General features: G+C 40.6%; 1 protein-coding gene across 7 annotated transcripts in view; it reads right to left on the bottom strand.

Annotated features, from left to right (window-relative positions):
- Positions 1-21,978, bottom strand: part of HIVEP2 (HIVEP zinc finger 2) — a 142,072-nt gene that overhangs the window by 118,424 nt on the left and 1,670 nt on the right. For 2 of the 7 annotated variants that reach the window (XM_030023749.2, XM_030023741.2), the window contains exons 1-2: positions 20,629-21,158; positions 17,262-17,366 (exon numbers count right to left, since the gene is read on the bottom strand). The exons of 2 other annotated variants lie outside the window; for them this stretch is intronic. The gene's annotated coding sequence lies outside the window, so the exon portion shown is untranslated. Of the gene's footprint in view, positions 1-17,261; positions 17,367-20,628; positions 21,159-21,978 lie in introns of those variants that run through there. 3 more of the 7 variants (XM_030023733.2, XM_030023742.2, XM_030023743.2) reach the window with 2 other exon arrangements.

The following is a 21,978-nucleotide window of genomic DNA, read 5'->3' as shown; positions in this document are numbered from 1 at the left end:
AGTAAAGGAGACAGAACTGGACTCCAGAGCAGCGTGGAGCCTGACTTCTGTGATGATTTATATGATCTTTAACAGCATAAATACTATGAGCAGAGGTGCTCATGGTAAACAGCGCAAATCAGTGTAAGGTGTTGTGAATCTTGCCCCAAACTCATGAACTGTGTAGCAGAACCAGGAACTGAACCTATGGGTATTAAGTCCCTTCCTAGCCTGCTAGTCACTAGACCTTATTTCCTGACAGAGAGAATTACAGTAAATGCATCAAGTCAGCTGTGTACTATTGAGCTTGTCTGATCACACATCACAGACAGTAAAACATGCCAGCATAAACTAAAACATATATTCCATGCATATGACACTGTCATTTCTAGTTTCGACACAAAGCATTCAAATTCCAAGTGCAAACGCATGCATTAAAAGCAGCTTTACAGGTGAAATAAAATATACATTGAAGCAGGGAGTGTTATTCTAGTTTTCAGAGTATCTTTAAAAAATGGTTATAAAAAATTGTCATTACCATTTCGAATCTACAAGAATGACACATTAGTGGAAACGAAAAATTTTCTTTCTCACTAATGCAACCAGGCACCTTACTGCAGTACACCAGCAAAAGAGACTTGCTGCAGAAGGAACTGAACTGGCACAACCACAACAGAAAGGATTTTAATCTACAAGCGCTGCACTGTGGAAAGCAACTGCTCAAGCAAGCACGGTCCATGCAGATAAACCAAATCTTTCATGCTGCACTTAGAAAAACAAATTCCATTCACAAAGCAACGTCTCGCTACAAACATCTCTGAAGTCTGAGAAGGTTCAAAGCCAGGGTCAGCTGAGGTAAAGAAAGAGAGCACACATATTTTTGGTTTGTGAAACAAGTTCTCTACAATACGGAAGTGTGTTGTATTGGTGCTTCCAAAGAAACACCTACCACGGTGACATCACTACAGTGTTGAACTCATCTTGGTAAGACTGATGGTGCATTCCACCCACCCCCACAGCTAGTCTTGTCTACAACTGCACAAAAGCTTTTGCTTCTCATCCCCAGAGTGGAGCCATCGTGACTCGTGATCTGTCTCTCCCAAAGCAGCAGCATGTTCACAAGGGACAGGCTGGGGCATAGCAGGACTGCAACAACCACAACTACAGGAACCAGGCAAACGCTCTGAAATCCACTCCTGTGACAAGGAGCCAAGACCAGGTACCCACTCAGGTTATGCATTATACAAATTTCAGTATTACCTAAGGGCTGATTTCACACACACAATGGCTTTGGGGAGGCTACAAAATGTTTGTGTTTCAGCAAGACAACCTGGAGAAAGCGTGGCCATTGCACAGCTCCGGAGATCATACCAAGGCACGTAGTGTAACCAGAGTTAAGAGAAAGTAAGCCTGCAATAATGAGAAGATTTTACAGAAACTCTCCTGTCTTGATTTATTCAGACTAAAACTTTGTTTTTATCAGCTAACTGTGCATTTGGGTTTTTTCTTCAAAAAATGCTTCAGTCTGCTAAGAGAAGTCTTCTTGGAGATGGACTGGTAATGAAACACAAATAGAACATTGGATATAAAAAATGTAATGTACAACATATTTTTCTCCTTTACTTATTTGATCTTAATTTGCACCTAGTCATTTTCATGCTGAGCATCTTTTGCAGTTAAATAATTAGTGTAAATGAAATTTCACCTTTTTTTAACTAGCAAAAACAGTGAAACTGAGTTGGTAATTTTTTCAAGTTTTGCTGCAATACAGGAACAACTCGATCACCTGAAGACACTTCAGGGTTTGAACGGACAAGATACACAGGCTTTTACCAAATGCAAGGAAAACACAACAACTGTGTACAGCAACTCGCAGGGCAAGAAATCCCTCTCTCCAGAGCCTTATGACCAGAACCATTAACCTCTGAAGATGTATTCAAGGACCTCAGGATGTGAGAGTTTACTCCCGAGCAAGCCACTGCCTGCACACACACACGTACACCCCTTCCCCGCCTGTGCATCAGTGCCACTCACGGCAATTACTTTCTTTCACCTGGCAGGCACATACTCACCCTACTCTGCTCAGTCAGATCACACCGATTTCAACAGAAATTCCACCAGACATCAAGGCCAGCCCACACCTCCCACGGCAGACGGTGAACAACCCTCACTCCTCCCGGGCGCCAAGCCCAGCAGCGCCCGTCTGCCGGGGCTCTGGCCGGTGCCCGCACAGCCATGGCTCACACCCCGGCAGCCCTCAGCCCTGTTCACCCCCTCAGCAAAGGCCTGCAGGCACAGGCTCTCACCAGACAAGGCAGCGCAGGAGGCTGCCACAACCACCCTCTTTGCCGCTATGCCCATCTCACAGACTCTAGCAAACCGTGGGGCAAAGACTCCCACCGCGCTCCCTCCTACCCTCCTGGCCTACACGTCTCAGCTCGTAACAAAACCACGAGGACTTCTCATCCAAAAGAGTAAGGGAAGTTCAAGTAAAGGACACTCAAACGTTCCTAACTAACCACATCGGAAAATTGCACCCATGCTACAATTGCTAGTGTGCACAAAAATTTCAACAAATTCGTACGATACCCCTACATAATATTCATCTGCATGAAGAAGATCATGGAGTTGCAGAAAGGACGTAACTATTAGTTAGCCAAATACCATTACAGAGACAGAAGAAAAGAGTATTGGAGCCGATACAAATAGAAAGCATTTGATGAGCTCCATATTTGGTTATCATCACGCAGATTCAGGGAAAGGTCTTTCTCCACCTACAAGATCTTGGTGTCCTTATGTGCCACTACTTAGATCCCCAGCTCTAAGCTTCTGCTGCTGTAACAGTAACACATGACTACACAAAACTAAGTCAATTCAGTACGATAAATGAAAATTCTCCTGAGGACTGAAATTTCTTGTAAGTTTTCATAAAAAAGCAAGTTCCTTCTGAAGGATGTTGCACTGACAGTCCAAGAGAAATCCTGCATTTGTTCGGAAAATAAGGACATAATGAGAGCAACATAGTCTACTTCCTTATAGTGCCTTTTCGACATCCCTTGGCCATGACCTGAATGGCCTCCTGTGTGAGAAAATACATGTTTCCATCTGTGCTTGTTCATCTCCTCTCCATGCTGAGATTATCAGCAATGGTGCTAGCTACAGAAGCAGCTTACAGATGTAACTGTTTCTCATTATAACATCTCGGCTGTTGTCTGTACTAATGCATAATCAGCCACTGTGTACATATGCACGTATGGCAGTATATAAGAGAAGACCATAAATATCAGCACTCATTTTTTAATATTTGTTGGTAATAATAATAAAATCTCATAATACAGTAGTTAATAACCCTATGCCACAGTTTACAGCTATTGCATTTATAGAAGAAAGGACAGAAAAATACAGAATTATTTGGTCAAAATGAGGAGCAGGACAGTTTGAAGGGGAATACAGGAGCACTAAACCATTCCTTTCCTAAAAAGTCATTATTCCCACTCCGTTCCTAAAGACCTGTTATTCTCACACCTTTATTTCTTAACATTATTATTTAATATTTGTATCCACACCACTAAAGCAAAAAGTCATCCCAGGCTTAACAACTCAGCATGACTTTGAAGATCAAAACTGAGTAACAGTAGAGAAAATTGTCGAGAAAATATTATTAAAGGAAGATTTAACTTAAAATCAATTGCTTTTATTCTAATGCATTCATATAATCACTTGCTTCCCCCTTCCATAAACTGTTGTAAAATCTCTTGAGACAGAGGACTATTGTATTGTATACAAGCCTAATGACCCTATGGGGGCATATTTAAAAGAGGAAAAGAGATTTATATAACACTTTATAGGGGCAATCACAGCTCATCAAGTTATTTTCTTTTACACATGAAATCAGTCCCATTTAAGAGACTTTTCCCATTTATTATTCTACAGTGCTCTTCCAGAGGAAAAACAAAGGGGGGGGGGGGGGCAGAATTTGGCATGCACATATACAGAACCCTCGAAGGACTGCACATGCCTGAGCAAATTCACTCTTCTGTCTGTTAAACATTCCCATCCCAAGACTTTGTTTCAAGATACATCCTCATAATGAATAGCTGGACCTTGTCTGTACAGCTGAGAGTACCAACACACAGTATTTCATTTCAAAACCCAGTCATATCCTATTCCGCAAAAGGTTGAGTGCCGTTACTTCTTTGCCTATCTTGCTTTTCCCTGCTTGCAAGCATCTCGCCAGGCATGATTCATGTTACATAACTTCAGCTTGTTAAAAACAACAGTTATTTAGCTAGGTAGTGTGATAGATGAATGAGGTAAATACAGAACTTGCTTATTACAGAACCCAGACAAAAGCTGCTCCTCAAATAATATGCCTATGCAACATTAAACAAATAAATAAGCAACTGCACCAGCACTGTTTACATTCAAAGTTAATTAAATCTTTCAAATTCAGGATACTGTACTCTAGACTACTCAGGGCCTCTTCTCATGCCACAATATGCAAACTCCCTAGTGCATATGCGTTTTATTTTTAAAAGTGACCCGCCCCCCCCCAATCATTAGAGAATAACAGTTGAATACTGAATCAATTAATTTCACTTGCAAGAACACTGTATTGCTTTAATGTTTTGGCTGAGTTTGAAGAGACGCAATCCTCCTCCCCGAGTTAGCTGCAAAATGCTTGTGTTTCTCAATAACCGTCCCTATTCATATCCCTGGTTTGGTTATGAAGTATAAAAGCAGCAGCCAGAGAGGGTTAAACAGGTTTCCTGTCAATGCTCCACAAGAAGTGAGCCTCCGTATTCCAGCAAGGCAAAGAAATCTGTTCAGGCCCTGTATATTCAGCATTATTCAGCACTATTGGGACCGTATTCCAGGATCCCTCGATGCCCACCTGACAGTTTGTCCTCTATATTATGCAGGTGATGTGGTCTCCCCAAGGCAAATCATCACCTGACCATCCTGGTCTTTGCAGCTGAGCTGTATCCAGTGACGTGCTCCGTGGAGCAAGCCATTGCCACATAACTGTATTCTCTTCCCAGACACTTCTCCAGAGGGGGTGCGGGGGGGAAAGAAAATTAAACCGCTCGTATTCCTGGCATCACCACCCCAGCAGAGCAATAGGGAGGCGACTGGCTGCCCTGGCGAGGAGGCAGCAGCAATGGGGTCCTGCGTGAGCACCGGCTGGCTGCCGAGCCCGGACCTGAAATTAGGTCTCAGCCCGCTCGACTGCAGGGGTAGGGGAGGGGGGGCAAAGGCAGCACTTTCTCAGAGCAGGAAGAAGGGGAGGCCATGAGCGTTTCCTGTTGTGCAGCTGAAACAAGCAAAGACGTCATTACATTTACACTCCCTCAGGGTGTCAGCAGATTGAGGGCCAAAGTTCAGTCATTTCCAATGCACTGCGAGGAGGGAGGTTTTGGAGGAGAAACCAGCAGCGGCTTTATTGCTAACAGCATTCTCTGCACTCACATAGCAAAACAGCGAAGCAGCGTGTTACCAGGCTCAGCTGCAAAGTATTGTATGTGACTAGAAACAATATTTGCTCAGGAGCCGTGCTGCTCTTGTTTTTCTTGTACAGCTTGTGTAAGAATATTACTACAATATAGAAATGCACTAAGCTCTCCCTACAGCCCATGCTTCTGCAAGCATCTGGAAATCAAGCCTTACATATTTTTGGATCCCACGGAGTAAAACATGTTTTGCGAATGCATTTGGGGCGCAACTAGAGTGTAAAACTACAGGATTCCCTTGTCAGATATGGCTGACAACCCAGCAAAGCGAATACACATGCTTCATTTCAATTTCACCCCTGCCTTTCATGAAGCAGATAAGGACCAGCTTAAGCAAAAGGGCAAAGGCACCAGAGTTGGGTAGTGGCATGTGGGAGTTCAGCATTTGGTAACTGATTGTCTCACAGGCTGTCCATCTGACCCTAGGTAAATCATTAGTATACTTACCGGGCAAGCATAGAGAGAACCTGGATTGCAGTCCTACCCACCATTACTACCTTCTTAAGTTAAATGTTAGAAAGACCTTTTTAATGGAAAGCATCATTTCCATTAAAGAAAGATGCATCCAAATGAGACCATCCAGGAGGTTTCAGTGTCTCCACCACTGGAAGCTTTAAAGAGCAGTCCAAACAACGCCCCATAGAAAATGGCTTGGTTATAGCTGATCCTCCCCTGGGGCAGGGGGATGCAGAGGCTTACAGTACACTCTCACTCATGAGACACATTCTAGACCCATTTTCATTAGTCTCTGAACAACATGTCAAAACACAATGCTAAATACCGTCATTCCACAATAAGCATGTCCCAGCAACAACCTCTGGTGTCCAGGACACTACACTTTTCCTCCGTACACTGAATGAGATGGATTGAGTAGCAGTGCTCCACTTGATAGAAGCTGATTTTCAAACAGAGGCACTTACTTAATTCAACAAACCTCAGTGACAAGGTTACGAGGAGTTTGGAAATGCTTTTCCAGATCCTCATCTCACACTACCATCACTAGCTGGAGAGGAGTATTTTTGTCGTGTTTCTTCAATAACCACCCTGTGGTCACACCGGGAACTGAAGCCAGCCTTTCAGCCCTCGTAATTCAGAGTATTAAGAGCTGGAACTAGGGAACCACCAGTCTGTATCTTGGGAGTCATAATAAACTGTATCTTTCATGGGACACGTGCAATGCCACTGGCTGACCAAAACTGCTCATTTTCTAAAAGAAGGTCAAAGATAATATTTTTAATTATTTATGAACTAAACATTTTGAACATTAAAAACAAATTCTTCTACAAGGATATGAGCTGGTTTGGTTGGTTTCTACCCTTTCCCTTTAGAGGTAAATTTTTTCAAAGACAGTTTATCTTGAAGATTCACTGCCCAGTTAGCATGAAGAAATCTCTACTGCTTCTTGTTCTGATGTTAGCTTGAAGACTCAATCCTGAAGGCTGTCAGACTGGCACTAATCATCTGGACTCTTTTCAATATAAAAAAAGCAGACAAATGAGTCCTTGGTGGTGGCAATGATTTGCAGTACACAATACACAATCTGAGGAAGAAAATCAGATTTTAACTCTGCATCAAATCAAAGCATTAACTTTAGCAAAGACAGTTTGGATTAGTTCAATCAGAGTAAAGCAATTGGAATCTGGCCCTTAAAAATGTGGGTGCTGGATCAGAATCCAGCCCGTATCATACACAGTGATGGGTGTAAGTAGTGATGTTCTCCTGAGAAGGAAAAGAGGGATGAAACCTTCAAAGTGCTGTAAGAACGCTTCCACTGTGCACAGCATCCTAAACGACACATAACAGAGCCATTCCATTTTCTGAAATCTGACCATAAAGTACCACGCTCACTCAGAATAAGCTTGGTCAACTATTTTTAGCCCCATATCCGAGAATGAAGGAAATGCACCCACAATTTGTACTTTTGACCGTACTGAGACAATTGCCGCATGGCACAACAGCAGCATGTGGCCAGGCTGTGTAGCCATTCAGCACCGGCACATGGTATTGCAATAGGCATTTTCCATACAACTCTGGCTGCCTGTTGCAATAGTGTCTGTTAAAGAGCAGAGAATATAATAAGGAACAGCAGTGTTTTCACACACCCATCCACGTCCTCAGAGTTAATCTTCAGGTAATTACATCTTATTGTTCTGTTAGTTGAACAATGGTATTAAACCATCTCTATCATGGTTTGAGGTGAGAAAGTGCCCTGTTCTCTGTAGTATACTTTGTATCCAAATATGACCCTAATATTTTAAAATGAGCCCTATCTGTTGCGTTGGGTTTTTTTCATTTAAAGTTTGACACTTAAAGCAAAGGGTCAGATGCAAACTGTGAACTGGCCTCACTGTCCGTGCCCTTGGTATACCAAGGAAAACACATGCTTTTCCACTCCAAAACAAAAGCTGGTTGCTGTAAGTACAAATACATACGGAAAACAACTCTTAAACAAAGTTGGCTACCTACAAAATACTTAACACCTTTACAAATTTCCACAAACTCAGTTATACTTTTACCCTTTACAACCCTTCTGTGTCATACTTAGAACAAAGCCACTATACTGCGTCACTCGGGAATTTAAACTACACACAAGGTTTTTATAATTCTTTCACTTCCATTTGAAGGAATATTTGAGCAGTGCAAGTGGAAAAGCCATTCTCTTGAGCTCTTTTGTTGAACTGTCTCATCACTAAGGGAATTCTCTCAAGCAATCCTATAAACAGGTAATTAAAATATCCTGGGCCACTTTTATGAGGAAAACAAGGCAAATAAAGATGACAAGGTCCAAGCTGCCAAACGCCTGATAGCAGGTAATTATTTATCTTCAAAATATGTGGCAGAAAACAGAAATGGGGGGCTTGTTTTTCACTGTGAACCTGCTACCCAGCCTAAATATGGCAGTACGCGGGATGCAGCATGACAGGCTGCCCACCACTGAAGGGACACGATCCAACCACCAGTCAAGTGGCGGCAATCAGAAATTCCTGAGGCATCCCCCATCATCCGCCTTCCTATCTACTGCACTCGGCTGCCCGGTGCCGTCCTCTCCTGCCCCAGGAGGACTCTGCCACCAGCACTGGTCTCTCCCTCCACATACCTCAGGGGGTCTCCAGACATGAGGATGCACAGCCTCCCCTTCAGAAGCTACTGGAAATACGCTACAGTGCAAAGAGAAAAACACTACTGTGATTATCTGGTAAGGATTTGATTTAGGATGAAAACATAAACCTCACATTTCAAATGGGATGATCCCCGACGTTTCAGGTGCATGCGAGTGTCCACAGACATACAGTGTGAGTGTGTGTGTGTTTTGTGTGTGTATACATATGTACATACGTACACTCATGTATGTGTGAGTGTATATATATATTAAATATATATGTATGTGTGTATATATTATAATATATATACACACACATAAAAAATAAAAATTCATATATGAAAGTGATATGGCTAAGTGGAAGCAAAATCCTGTGATTGTAACTATCTTTTATAAGTAACGACTTACGGAGATTGTTTGGACAAAACACATTAAGTCCTGGAAGCTAAGTGGAGGCTTGCTCAAGTATTTATATTTTATTTCAAATGTCTAATCAAGACAAAGCAGATCTAAACCCCATGTTTAAGAACCTGCAGTGTTCAACAATAGGTAACCTAATTTCAAGAAACCAAAAGCAATTGCTAAAATATTTATTGAAATTGCTTTCATGGAAACAATGAGAAAACACTATAAAAATGTTAAAAATATTAAATCAACTTGACTGCTTCTGTATCTCATGAATTCAACAAGATCCTAGGCAACAATAATATTTAGAATAAATATTTTTCTTATGGGAATAACATTGTCAGTCAAATTGACCAGATGATATCAATTAAAAAAACAAAGATTAGATACAGAAAACACATCTACTGACTTAAAAACCAAACTGTACTCCAGCGAGTACAAAACTTAAGTTTAAGAAGACATTTACTTTTCCTTTCAAAGATCTTCTTTCATAGGCTTTTTTCCCTTACAGTGTTTTAAACTAATGTCAATCCAAATGACAAAAATCTGTTAACTAAAACTTCAGAAAGCACACACTAGTGTAAAATACTGCACACATACACAAATATAAGTATTAATATATCAAAGACAAACCCAATACCAATTCCAAGTTCTGCACTTACGCTATATGCCCACTTTAAAAAAAAAGGGAGACAAACAGCGAAATAAATAAATAAAAATCAGTGATACAAAAATACAGGAACTTTCTACGTAATATACCATCTGTTCCACCAGAAAACCATGCTGCAGCAAGCCACAGGGGCTACAGCTATGAAAAGCCCTTGTAGAAGAGCCAAGCGCTGTAATGAGCAGTTTCAGAAGCTGTGGAAAACCGTACCAGCCACCACAGTAAGGAAGCAGCCTGCAATGCGCTCAGTGGGAACTTGCCGTCCCCCAGTCCCACACGCAGGGGGGACCTAGGCTGCCACGATGTCCTCAGAGAGCTCCCCACATCTTGCAAACCACGGGTCACAGGTTTACGGCGTACCAGTAAAGCCGGGCAGCGCCGAGGAGCAAGTGCTAGTTGTTTGAGGTTGTGGTGTTTTGCCATGGCTTTTTACGGGAAAGTTTTGTCTCCAGAGTTACAGACACAGTAAACTAAATTTCCCCAACTCCTCCACAGACCACACCTCCGCTGATACTGCTGCTCCCTGCTCCTGTACTACAAATCTAGTATCTGCACACAGAAATATTTTCCAGAGCATGGGAATGGGCACCCTAGTAGGCCTGCTACCCCTGAGGCTCATTAAAAATAGGAGCTGCTGTTGCATGCCAGATGCTTGCTCACTGTTGCGTACCTTACAGCAAACAAAGTGCGAGTCTTCCAGCCACTCGGGCAAAGCAGCAGGCAGGAGAGACCCAGATCAAAGAAGTACTAAGGGATGCTCTGTTATGGTTAGGAAGGCCAATTAAGGTGTGCGTCCCTCTCCTTCCAGCTGGCAAAGTCTCAGGTACTCGGGATTATGGAGTAAGAAGTTACTTCTGCCGCTTCTATTATTATTCATTAGGCATGCATTAAAAAGGTATCCCGCCTTTCCAGCCTTTGGTTGCAGTATCACACCAAATACAGGCTTTAGGGCAAGGTCCAAGTCCTTTAAACCATGCTTGTAAAGGCTTTGCTTTTGCTCTCTGTCACCATTCCCAGAACAAATGATGGAATCACAGAACCCTGAGCAATTAGGAGACCATACCTGGACTGGAGGGAATTCATGAGCCAACACATTATCATAGCTCTCATTAATAAAATAATAAACTGTGCAATTACAGTGGGTTGTACCCATACCTCAGGGTACGCAGTAAGGCACAAATTTAGAAATGGAATGTTTCCAACAACCAACAACAACTTAAACAGGCAAGGATCCTTATCAAACAATTAGGTTACTCAAGAACTACTCCAGTAACTGCCCCTTTTTGCCCAAGGTTATGCATTCTAAAATCATGTCATAAGCTTTCGTTGATCTGGGCTTTTTCCTTTTCCTTTTTTATTTTGTTTGTAGTATTTAAAAAAAGAAAATAGCTCATCTCCCCTCTAATCAACCCATCAGGTGCAAGATTCTTTCAAAATCACATCTAAAAATGGGAAAGTGCAAAGAGAAACCCAGTTATCAGTGATAAGCCAATTCAGGTCAGTGCTACTAGGGTTCAGATGGAGGACTAGATACATAGGACAGGCAGGTTACACTAAAATGAAACATCACACTAGAACCTTGCAAACCTATTGTAAATACTGTTTTCTTGCATCTTTTTTTATGCTGAACTGTACCAGAAGCGGGGGGGGGGGGGGGAATCTCTGAAATTATGCCACTCGAAACAAGAAGGTATCAGACCTCAAAAAAAAAAAAAAAAAAAAAAAAAAACCACCCAAAATGACATCATGCCCAAACTGAAATGAAATGCAAGTTTCTCACATCTTAACAAGTAGTTCCAAACCCAGATAATGGGATTTCACTGGGGAAACAAGCATACAGGACAGGTAAGGTACAGTCCAAGCTCCAAGCTCACAAACTCTGCTGGAACTATGATGCCCTCAGGAAACCAGCAAGTTCCTTTCTCAGATGGGTTATAACTACAAAAAAAAAAAAAAAAAAAAAAAAAAAGCTAAACCCACAGCTCTAAGCCACTGTCAGTTCCAACACTTGTACCTAAGACATCACGCATTTTATATTCAAATCACAATGAAAGCACCTTGGGGTAGATAATATATCTTTACTCTTTCTTTCCAAATTACCTTATACCATCTGGCAATGTAACAATCATTTTTGTTGAGAGTACCTTTTGTTTTTTATCTTCTCTGCCTGAAGTATCCAGAGGCTGTTTCCATGTAGACAGTTTTTCCAATATTCTCATCTAGTGTTACTATATCCAACGAAGAGCAAACCTTGCATGCTGAAGGCTTCCATTTATAGGCTGAGACAGTCACAAGGAGCACTATTTCAGCAGTACAAGTCCTGTCTACAGCTGATGGCAAAATCCTGGTCTCATGAACAAAATCAACAACTTCCCATTCTGCACTTTTATTGAAGTCAGGATTTGATCCCAAATGACAGAGTTCTCATTTTATTCACAAGAGACGAGGCAGTTCACACGGTAACACAAGCTGTGCCAAGCACAGTTTGGTGTCATCTTCTCAGCTGTGGGGCACTGATTAGAAAACTGTGAGATGAGGGCAAGATGGTTTTGCACTTGACAGCAGAGAAAGTGAAGGTCAAGCAACAAGATAACAAGTGTTGGCATGATGCAAGTGTTTTTTATGATATCTTTCATTTACATAATCTATTTACACAGGTAGTCTGTTCATGGATTGACTTTCTGGTCACATTTCTACAGCCATCAGACCTGGCACCACTAGTTCAGCCTTGCCACTGAAGTGGGTGTCCTACCAGAGGAGTGAGGGTTCAAGGGCACCACACACAAGTTGACTGTCATGCACCACCAATGACAGGGCCTCAGAAACGCTCCTTTAACCTTCTGACTAGACTAAGAGTGGTATGATTATGTCCTTCAGAAACAAGAGGATATAAAAGGAATTCAAAGTGCTTCAACTTAGAAAGCAAACATCTTCAGGGTCCAACAAGACATGACCTTGGCTGAATCAGTCACAGGCAATAAAATGGGCCATGCAGTTACTGACTCTGCTGGCATCATATCAGCGATGTATCAGAACAGTGAGTAACACTTTAGAAAGATCACCTGGGCAGATTCTGGTACCCCTTGCACCAAAGCGAAACCACAGCAGTTCATCATAGAGAGCTAATACAATTTTTTTACCTGTTTAACAAAATATGGCTCTTTATATGCATCTATATACACACTTGTGAAAAAAATGCTAATACTCACACATAAATAATGCAAGTAAGTTTATTTATTAAAAATATTTTCTTTGATATTTAAATAATAGCAGCAGTTGAACCTACACTGAATCTAGGACAAATCTTCCTCTCAGTGACAAACAAGCCAGACCTGCAACCACAAGCTCTCATGAAGTCAGTCCAGGTATACTGTACTGTGAAGGAGACAGAACATGACTGGAGGTAAAAGCTATGATCACATAAATGTACATAAGTGTATATGTATATACCTATACACGCATGCTTAAATATTTTTCACGCAATATGGTAAAACCCCTCAATTTTCTGGTGTAATCTGTTTATTTTTATGGGAGAACATCAAAGCAGGAGCCAAAAAAATGCATTTTTGGCTGAGATAAAAACACAGGTGTAATCCCATCATCTGGATGTGACACTGTCTGAATTATGTAATGAAACTGGGAAGCATAGCACTTGGTTTTCTAGTGTGTGAGTCTGTAAATAGCCACAAAATCTATTTATTACACTCTTGGCTTGCCAGACAACCCACTTGACTGAGAAAGAGTTAGTCAAAATTGGTTTCATTTATGCCCCTGCTTGCTAGTTAACTGGGTTGAACTAGTGACCAGAATCAAATGATACTGCAACTAAATTAAATCAAAACAGTGCATAAGCAATTGTAAAGAGAAATACCTGCAAGCATTGAGCAAGGTATGAAGGCATTGTATTCTGTGTGTAAATTATCTGTGGAGGTGTCAAACAATGGAAGTTAGAGGATGCTACCACTGTATCTGAGACGGTGCCTTCTATCAGATCTTAGCTACTCATCAAGACACGCTTGTACAACTTGCGACCAGACAGGGATTTTAAAGGCTGGAGTACTAAAATTCTTTAGGTTGAGGACTTAATGTTAGAGGGAGACTTGGTCTGATAAAAATAACTTCTTGTAGGCAATTAAAATCCACTGTCAGTCACATTCAAACCTCCCCTCCCCATCTTATTTATCTTCCCCTCTAGGCCTCATTCTCAGTCAGCATACATCCAAAAATGCGTATTTAGCATCCTTGCTTTCTTCTTTAATTACTAAGGCTGTGAGAGAAAAAGAGAAAGAAAATTAAAAGGTTTCTCTCATAGTCACTCCATTTGTGGAAAATATGCTGCACTGAAGCTTTGGAGAGGTGTGCGTAAAGGAACTCCATTATCCCACGTGTCTTTCTCTTTCCTGCCATGCAGAGGGTGATCTAGGGAGCAAGGGAAGGAAAGTCAGGGTATACCTACTGAAAGCTACTTCGCCGTTACTACAGAAGAACAAGCAAAGACCCCAGACACACCACTGTAAAGCATCACATAGAGGACATGGACTAAAACTGAAGCAGAGGTTCTTCTCCTTGTACACTTATCTTTTACAACTGAGTGCGTCTGGGCCAACCTGCCATCATGGAAGGTTCAGGTTTATCTACTCTGGATGCTGAAATCTGTACAACCCAGAAGCACCAAGGTGCTGTATAGACGCACCTTGTCCTTGCTCCAAAAGAGAAGTTTTGGAGGATCTGATATGCTTCCATTTCCTTCTCTACTACCTTCTCACCTCTCTGCCAAGCCTGTTTGTAAGAGCAACATACAGAGTGATGAATTTTTGTCCACAAAGAGATCACTAACTAATCACTGAACAGCTATATGGTAACAATTTTCAACTATTAGTGAGCTGAGCTAAAAACAAAGCAGACAAAATGAAGGTAGCATATGTCATCCTTTTGTCTCCTGACATTTCACAAACCAAAGTCTTGTCAATAACAAATCAGACCAAAGAAAGACGCTATGCGAACCTTCATACTACTGTATATCAGCTCCAACTTACAACCTTCCTCCTTTACAGAAACATAGCTGACTCAAAACTGCCCTACTAATTACTCCAAATGATGTAGTAGTCTTACTAACGCATGGCGGATTCTGAAGTTTTTCACCAATAATTAACATTACCCACTACGATAAATTAGGTCAAAGATGAGTACAATTTGTGTATTTTTTTAATTAGTAATTAAGTAAATCAGAGATTAAAAAACTAAAAAAGATATGACATATCAAACGTGACAGATAACTTACGAGACCAACTTTATTGCCCTCTCCACCCCAATATTTTGCCACCATACCAACCTACTGCAGAGGTAGCAACACTGTTATTTGGCATCACTCCAGCTCCAAAACACCTTCCTCTGAGTTTGTATTTCACTAACATCATGCTAACATCACTAACGTCATTTCACTAACATAATTTCCTATTCAAGCGTATTATATAAATGACTCCTATCCTTACACTTATCACAAATTTCTTCAGATGTATTAGTAACATCTTGCTAAGCCTGTATTGAAATTCAACCGTACCTCACAAAATTAAATACATGTAGCTTATCCATTATTTAAGCCTTAAGAAAACAAAGATTCTAGCCAAGCAGCACTGTGAAAATATCCACTAACTTTTAGAGGAATTTTGCTAGTATTGTAGGACCAAGCACAAAATAATGGAACAGGCTGCAATTTCTGTCTGACACAATTTTACTAAAAATGTTGGAAGAAATTATATTCACATAGCTTTGCAGAGATTTTAAAGCAAAATCTCTTTACTCTAAGAGCCTAGTATCACGACCTCTCCTGGTGATCAGAATAGACCATCATATCACACAGCATCAAGATGTCCAACTTTATGGTCTCAAAGTTCATAGTTAAATCCTACCTTTACCAAAGTGTAGAAATTTTTACTGACTTAAACAGGATAGGGAATTTCGTTGTAGGAATCTATGAATGTCCAGCCAAATACCTTTTTCACTAAAGAACTATTTTATCTCGGACAAATGCAGGGAAAAAACACTTTCATAAGCAGCTTCAGAAACTGTGTTCATAAACACAATTGAGTTTAAATGGGAAAAAGTCAAAACTAGTCTATCTCTGCTGTTACAGAAGGCCATGAACTGTACTCGATTGTCTCTTCTACAACATTAACAAAATAGTTTTAGAAATTCAACTCTCAAGATTAATCAGTGTTCACAGGTGTCACAGAGGAGTCAGTTAAACACTGTCAGCATGCACAGATGTCAGTTAACCAGGGGCCTGCACGACTCTCTAGAGCATCTCTTTTTCATTGCTAATGCTTCTACGGAAAGAAATAAAATCACTCTCAAACCCCACATAAATTGACAACAGTTAGAGCAAATAAAGATATATTTTCCAGCTAACTATTTTAGCTGCCTTTGAAAGACAAGGAACATGAAACTCCACATACTTTCAGGACTTTTGTGAACAGACTACACTTGAACTACACTGAGCTATGAAGACTGTTAATAGATGCCAGCAACTTAGTCTCTGTTGAATACTGACTTTGGTCTAAACTAAATAGTTTTTGCTCTAACTAAATAGTGTCACGTCTTGTTGTCAAGCAAGGGTAACCCCAGTTATTATTTCATGCTATTCTTTCTTGACACGCTACATGTGTTTTGTTTTAATGCAAACCACAAATACAAAATATATAAATACAGAAATTAAGCCATTTATCTTATTTAAATGAAAAAAACAATATGCAAGAAAGCCCCACTGTCTAGTAAGACTAATTCTGATAATCCTGATCCTGTCCTGTTAGATTTTTTTAAACATAAAGTTCCCTTCTGCTTAAGCACAGCTATTACTCTACAGGAAAACTGCTTATTGAATAATATTATTTCAGCAAAATTAAGCATTCTGCTCTACTAAATTCTCTGAGATTACATCATGTCCTACACCGTGTAATTAGACATTTCTTTCACTTTTTAAATTGCTTATTAGAAAACATCCAGTATTACTCCATATTCATAAGTCACTTGATAAGGAGTGCACCCAAGCTCTGACAGTCCACCACCAAGCCCAGCAGAGGAAAATTCCAGGGACACCACTATGGTTTGGGGAGGCAGTGAGGATTAAGTTAGCCCAGTCAGGCCAGCACCAATACTAACCTCTGCAGTCAAAAAAGTCTAAACTTTACTGTAAATCATAGCAAATTCTGCTTTGTTTTTTCACAAGTGTTTTCTTACGAAGAGGGTCAAACCCTACTTTACTGCATTACCTTAAAAATGTCACTTGACACTGTAATTTCAATTCCCTTTAGCTCCTTTAGTTTTCACTTTTCTATTAAATTGAACTATACATGCAAATTATCTAACTGCTTTCCTTTGTATGGAATTTCCGATAAATCACTATCTAAAAATGAAACTTTCTGTAGCAATCAAACCTTGACTTCCTCCTGTATGACACAACAGCAATTAAAGCATGCCTTTCGAAAAATACTGTACATCCTCCCCCCTCCCCCCGCTTTGGCAGCTTACATAAATCAGAGAATTTAGCCAGGGCTGCAGCAGTTTATTACAACTTACTTAAATTGCAATGAAGTGAACTTACATTTTTAAGAACAGAGATATTCTTTACAATTTTTTGTGTGCAGGCTGATATTTCTTGTATATTAGAGTTGCATTTTTCAGACTCCGTAAGCATATTAGGACAGAACTGTCAATCACAAGAAAAAACAAAACAGAAAAATAATTTTCTCTTAAACACAAATTGAGGTGCAACAAAACAAACCCGTGTGTGTACAAGGTGGCCATAAACCCATTGCCAACTATATTATTACATTACTTACAGTTTCTCTGTCATTTTTAGAAAGAACTTTTCTGTTGAGACCAAGTCTACACTGACAGAGGTAGAATGTGCATAAACAAACTCAGAAAAATGGATATAATCACTATACAAACTAGTCATATCAGCGCAACCACGTACTGGGGGAATTTGTATCAGATAATTACATCCACATTGGTACACTGTATTACTTTAAGAATACTACTAAGTGGTACATTTTTTGGTAGGTAGGCCCTGAGACCCCCATCCAGAGAAAGTGGAGGAAAAAAACAACATGTATAGGTTTTTGCTTACCCATGTATAAATCTATGAAAAAGTAAAAGGCAATATTCCATTTCAAGAAACAGTAAAAGAGGCATGCCCAGGGCAGAACAAGGAAATACAGAAACACAAGCAATGTTGTGACCATAAACAGCTGTGGTCCACACTTCAATGCTATTACCCTGGCATACAGAGAACAGAGTGACCGTTTTGCAGATGTACAAAATGTGCCTGAAAGGCAAATGAAAATAAGCACCCAGAATCCACAAAACTTCCTCAGAGCAAGAAGAAACTCTTATGTTTAGACCATATTAATGATGGTGAGAAATTAATCACAAGACAATAAAAAACAAGGCAAGAGACTTTTAATTTGACAGGCAAGATACTTGTACGTCTTCTGACTATTTCACATTGGGGATTTGGAAACACCGCATCAGATTGTTTCCCCTACCCATACCCTCTCACCCCTTTTCCATGCTCACAGCTTTGTGAGAAAGATTTCTGGAGACAAATCTTACTGGGGGCCACCTACTACAAAAGAGCAGTTAGGGTAAAGTCAATTGCATAATTTATGAACAAAAGTTCAGAATGCCTAAGTATGAGGTATGTGGTGCCTCCTGCCTGCTATTTCAGTAAAAAAATCAAATGTTTCCAGAGATTAACATATTCTTTAAATTCACTGATGATTTCTTAATGTCCAAGTAGGGGCTTGCTAGTTGGTTATCATGGAAAAACTTCCAATACTTGTATTTACAATGGATTTTTGCTCTCAGGCTGTCAGACCATCACTTTTACAAGTCCTAATTTCCCTTGAGAATGAAAAATACAGCCCCAATGAACTGCTTTTTAATATCTCCTGCTGAAATAGAACACTTGTTGCAAAGTCTTATAAAAAATGCTTAAGCCCCAAAAAGAGAAACAAAACTGTACAAAGCTGCTATTTCCTATGAAAATGGCACAGCCAGCTTGAAACTTTCATTCTTCTGTAATAATTCTGTGCCACTTTAATTAAACGTAGCATCCAAAATTACTGATTGAAACATGTGAAAAATACTATTCTCTACTTTCCATCTAGCTTATGCTTCCCCTTGCTGTTTCTTCACTTCTTCAGGAACTGCTAGATAGTTCCTTCTACTGAAGGAAAAAAAGACCAAAACAGTTAAATTACAGGAGAAAACCAAGTAACTTCAAAAATAGTTATTTTCATCTGTGACATACTACTTCAGAGATGTTGTTTAAGAAATGTTAAGAAAAAATAACCTGCCTCTTTAAATAAAAGAATTTTTAAAGCAGTTTCCTCCTAACTTATCGGACCTTTTTCAAATAACAAAGGTATGCAGCCTCTGCACTCAACACTTCTGTGGAGCTCCCAAGAGTATTAGCAATTAACTCTTGCTGAAAACTTTTAACACATCAGATCTAATAATAATTATGTATTCCTCCTGCTAGGAGGACCAATAATTTAAAACCACACACTATCAGGTTCACCTCTTTTCAATGACTGAGGTTAAGATGGAGAAAACATTTTCCGGTCTTTACCCTGCGTGAAGGCCAATGACATGAAGAGCCAACTTTTGCTGTGCCTGATTTACGTTAGGACCTAAGACAGGCAGAGAAAGTTAGCACTCAGCTCTGGCAATTTACCTGGAATTCATATGCAGAATCAAGTGAGAACTACATGGAAGTAGTACTTGCTGAGCTCTATGTACAGAGCTGGATGGACAGCTATCAACATAACCGACCACAGCTTATTACAAAGCCCCACCATACTCAAATTTGAAAGACAGCTTGAGGTATTTCACAATACAAGTCATATAACTGTGACTTGTATACTCTACAGTAATACTCTTAAATAGCAAACATTTTTCTCTTTGATGTGTAAGTATTGCAGTATTTTGCTAAGTAAACCACTTCTGCCAGACACACAGCTCCTATATTCCCATTACCTTACCGGATATGGTTAAATTTCAAAAGTAGTAACAGTAACTGCCCCTGCTGATGACTTGAAAATTATGAGGAGAGGGACATGCACCTTAATTCTTTTAAAAACAAGCACCTAAATAAATGAATGAATAAACAAAGCAGTTTGGCAAAATGCTCAACAATAAATGTCCTGCTTTAAAAACTTCCAGCTTAGTTACAAACATGCAGACCAGTGACATAAGTTTATTCGTATAACTGAGTCCAGCCAATGGTATTAGAAATAGTTAAAAGTCAAAAAAGAATAGCCTTGTAGGGTGCCACCACATAAACTAAACATGATATACTGCCAAACACTCAAGCAGATACATGTACCATTATTCAGCAAGGACCACATGAATGCATATGGCTCTCTGTTTTGTCTTCATAGTAACAAGAAGGTTTGTAAACAGATCTCACATATGAGGCAATCTAGTCACTTGAGAATCTAAAAATCTGCCTTTGTAAAGAAGCATTCTGCACTGTTGCCACACAATTGGACTCAGATACACAATTAAAAGTCCTCTACATTTTTGCTTTGGGACAAGTGCTGCTTAATTTTATTCTTATCCATAGCAGTGATGTTTTAACACGCCACCTCAGCCAGGATGTATGTAACTGCTATGCCCAATAGCCACTGGAAAATAATGTCAACACAATAGCCTACAAAACATTAAAAATTTGGATTGTTCTATCAACAAAAGTAGTGACACCCTGACTTTGTACCATATCACTGCTGCCTTCGCACAGCTGAAAAGCACAGTAACCTTAAATGTATTTACAGACGACAGTAGTAACTTTGTAAAACTCACATGGAAAAAGCCCTCTCAGCCTAATCTCCACCACTAACCTTCTTTTTGAAAAATGAGGCAAAGCAAAAAAAATCATGAAGAAAGTTTCAGATGATCCATACCTGGAGTTTCAGAAGTGTCTCCTGACTGGAAGGATAAGGAAAGATTTAACATGTAACTGTAAATAAATATAAACCCCAGGTTACAGTGCATCTATCTAAATATGTCCACATGCTGCAAACTAACAGGCAGAGACTCTTCTATCTTTAAAAACAGATGCACTTTTTTAGCATGTCTGCGTATCATTTTCACTATCAAAATACTGAGGATTCTGCACCATGTCCTCATAACCCGAGGATCAAATTCCTCTGGTAGTCAGCGGTAATTCACAATAACAACAGAATTTAAAAATTGGGCCCCGCTGAATTTGTACCTTGTTAGACCAGCAGTTCTTTTAATTTAGTAATTACTGTAATTACTCGGTGTCCCCAGAAGTCCTAATGATGACCGGAGCCCCCTTGTGCTAGGAGCTCCACAAACACGGAACAGAAGGTACCGTCTGCATGCACAGCTCCATGCAGTTGAGTAACACAGACCTATCGATTAATGGCTTGCTTTTGCCACCCTGACCGCTTCATTTGCTTCGTAACAATTCACAGTATAGATTCATTAGAAGGGGGAAAAGAAAAAAAAAAAAAAGTAACACCCTTGACTAAGTAGGCATAAAATGTTTTCTAAATTTGTTAGCCATGTACAAAACCAGACAGGTTTTATATTAAAAATTACTTATTTTTAAAATGAAAGCAGGGAAATTATTCAGCTAAATATTTCTGCTGAAACTCATTAGTATTTCTACTAGTTTAACTTAAAAGAGCATTTAAGAATTACGGTGATAAAAAAATACTTTTAATGTTTAATTTCTGCAATTACCATATGAAGTAAAAAAAACTAAACCCACAACACCCCAAAACAACGTCTGACCATTACTGCCAGCTAATAAGAAAAACAGAGAACTCCTTTTCTGGGAAATTAAGCTCCGAGGACTTTTATCGTTGCCCTGGGGCGAGCCCCGGCCGCCTGCCCGCAGAGACAAGGCGCGTTGGCCGGCGGCCGGCCGAGACCCCGGGCCAGGCGGGCTGAGGCGGCGCGGCCTCCCGCCGGCTTCCCCGCCCGCGGGTCGGAGCTCTGCGGGGCGACACCTGGAGCAGAGACATCACCCCTTCCCCCCCACCTCACAGAGGGGAAGGCCGCGCCGCCCGCCTCCGGCAGGGAGGTCGGAGCGGGCTGCGGAGCATCGCCCGCGCTAAACCGGGCTTTCCCCTCCCCGCGCCGCTCGCCCCCAACGGCGGGGACGCGGCCAGGCGGGACGCGGCCAGGCAGGAGGCGGCCCGCGGCGTCCCTGCCCGCCGCGCGGCGCGGTGCCGGCGTGAGGTATCCTATGCGACAGGCGCGGACGTGCCGCTTACATAATC

The sequence above is a fragment of the Aquila chrysaetos genome, chromosome 8, assembly GCF_900496995.4.
Source record: "Aquila chrysaetos chrysaetos chromosome 8, bAquChr1.4, whole genome shotgun sequence".
Classification (NCBI taxonomy): domain Eukaryota; kingdom Metazoa; phylum Chordata; class Aves; order Accipitriformes; family Accipitridae; genus Aquila; species Aquila chrysaetos.
This window is presented reverse-complemented; position numbering and strand designations above follow the sequence as displayed.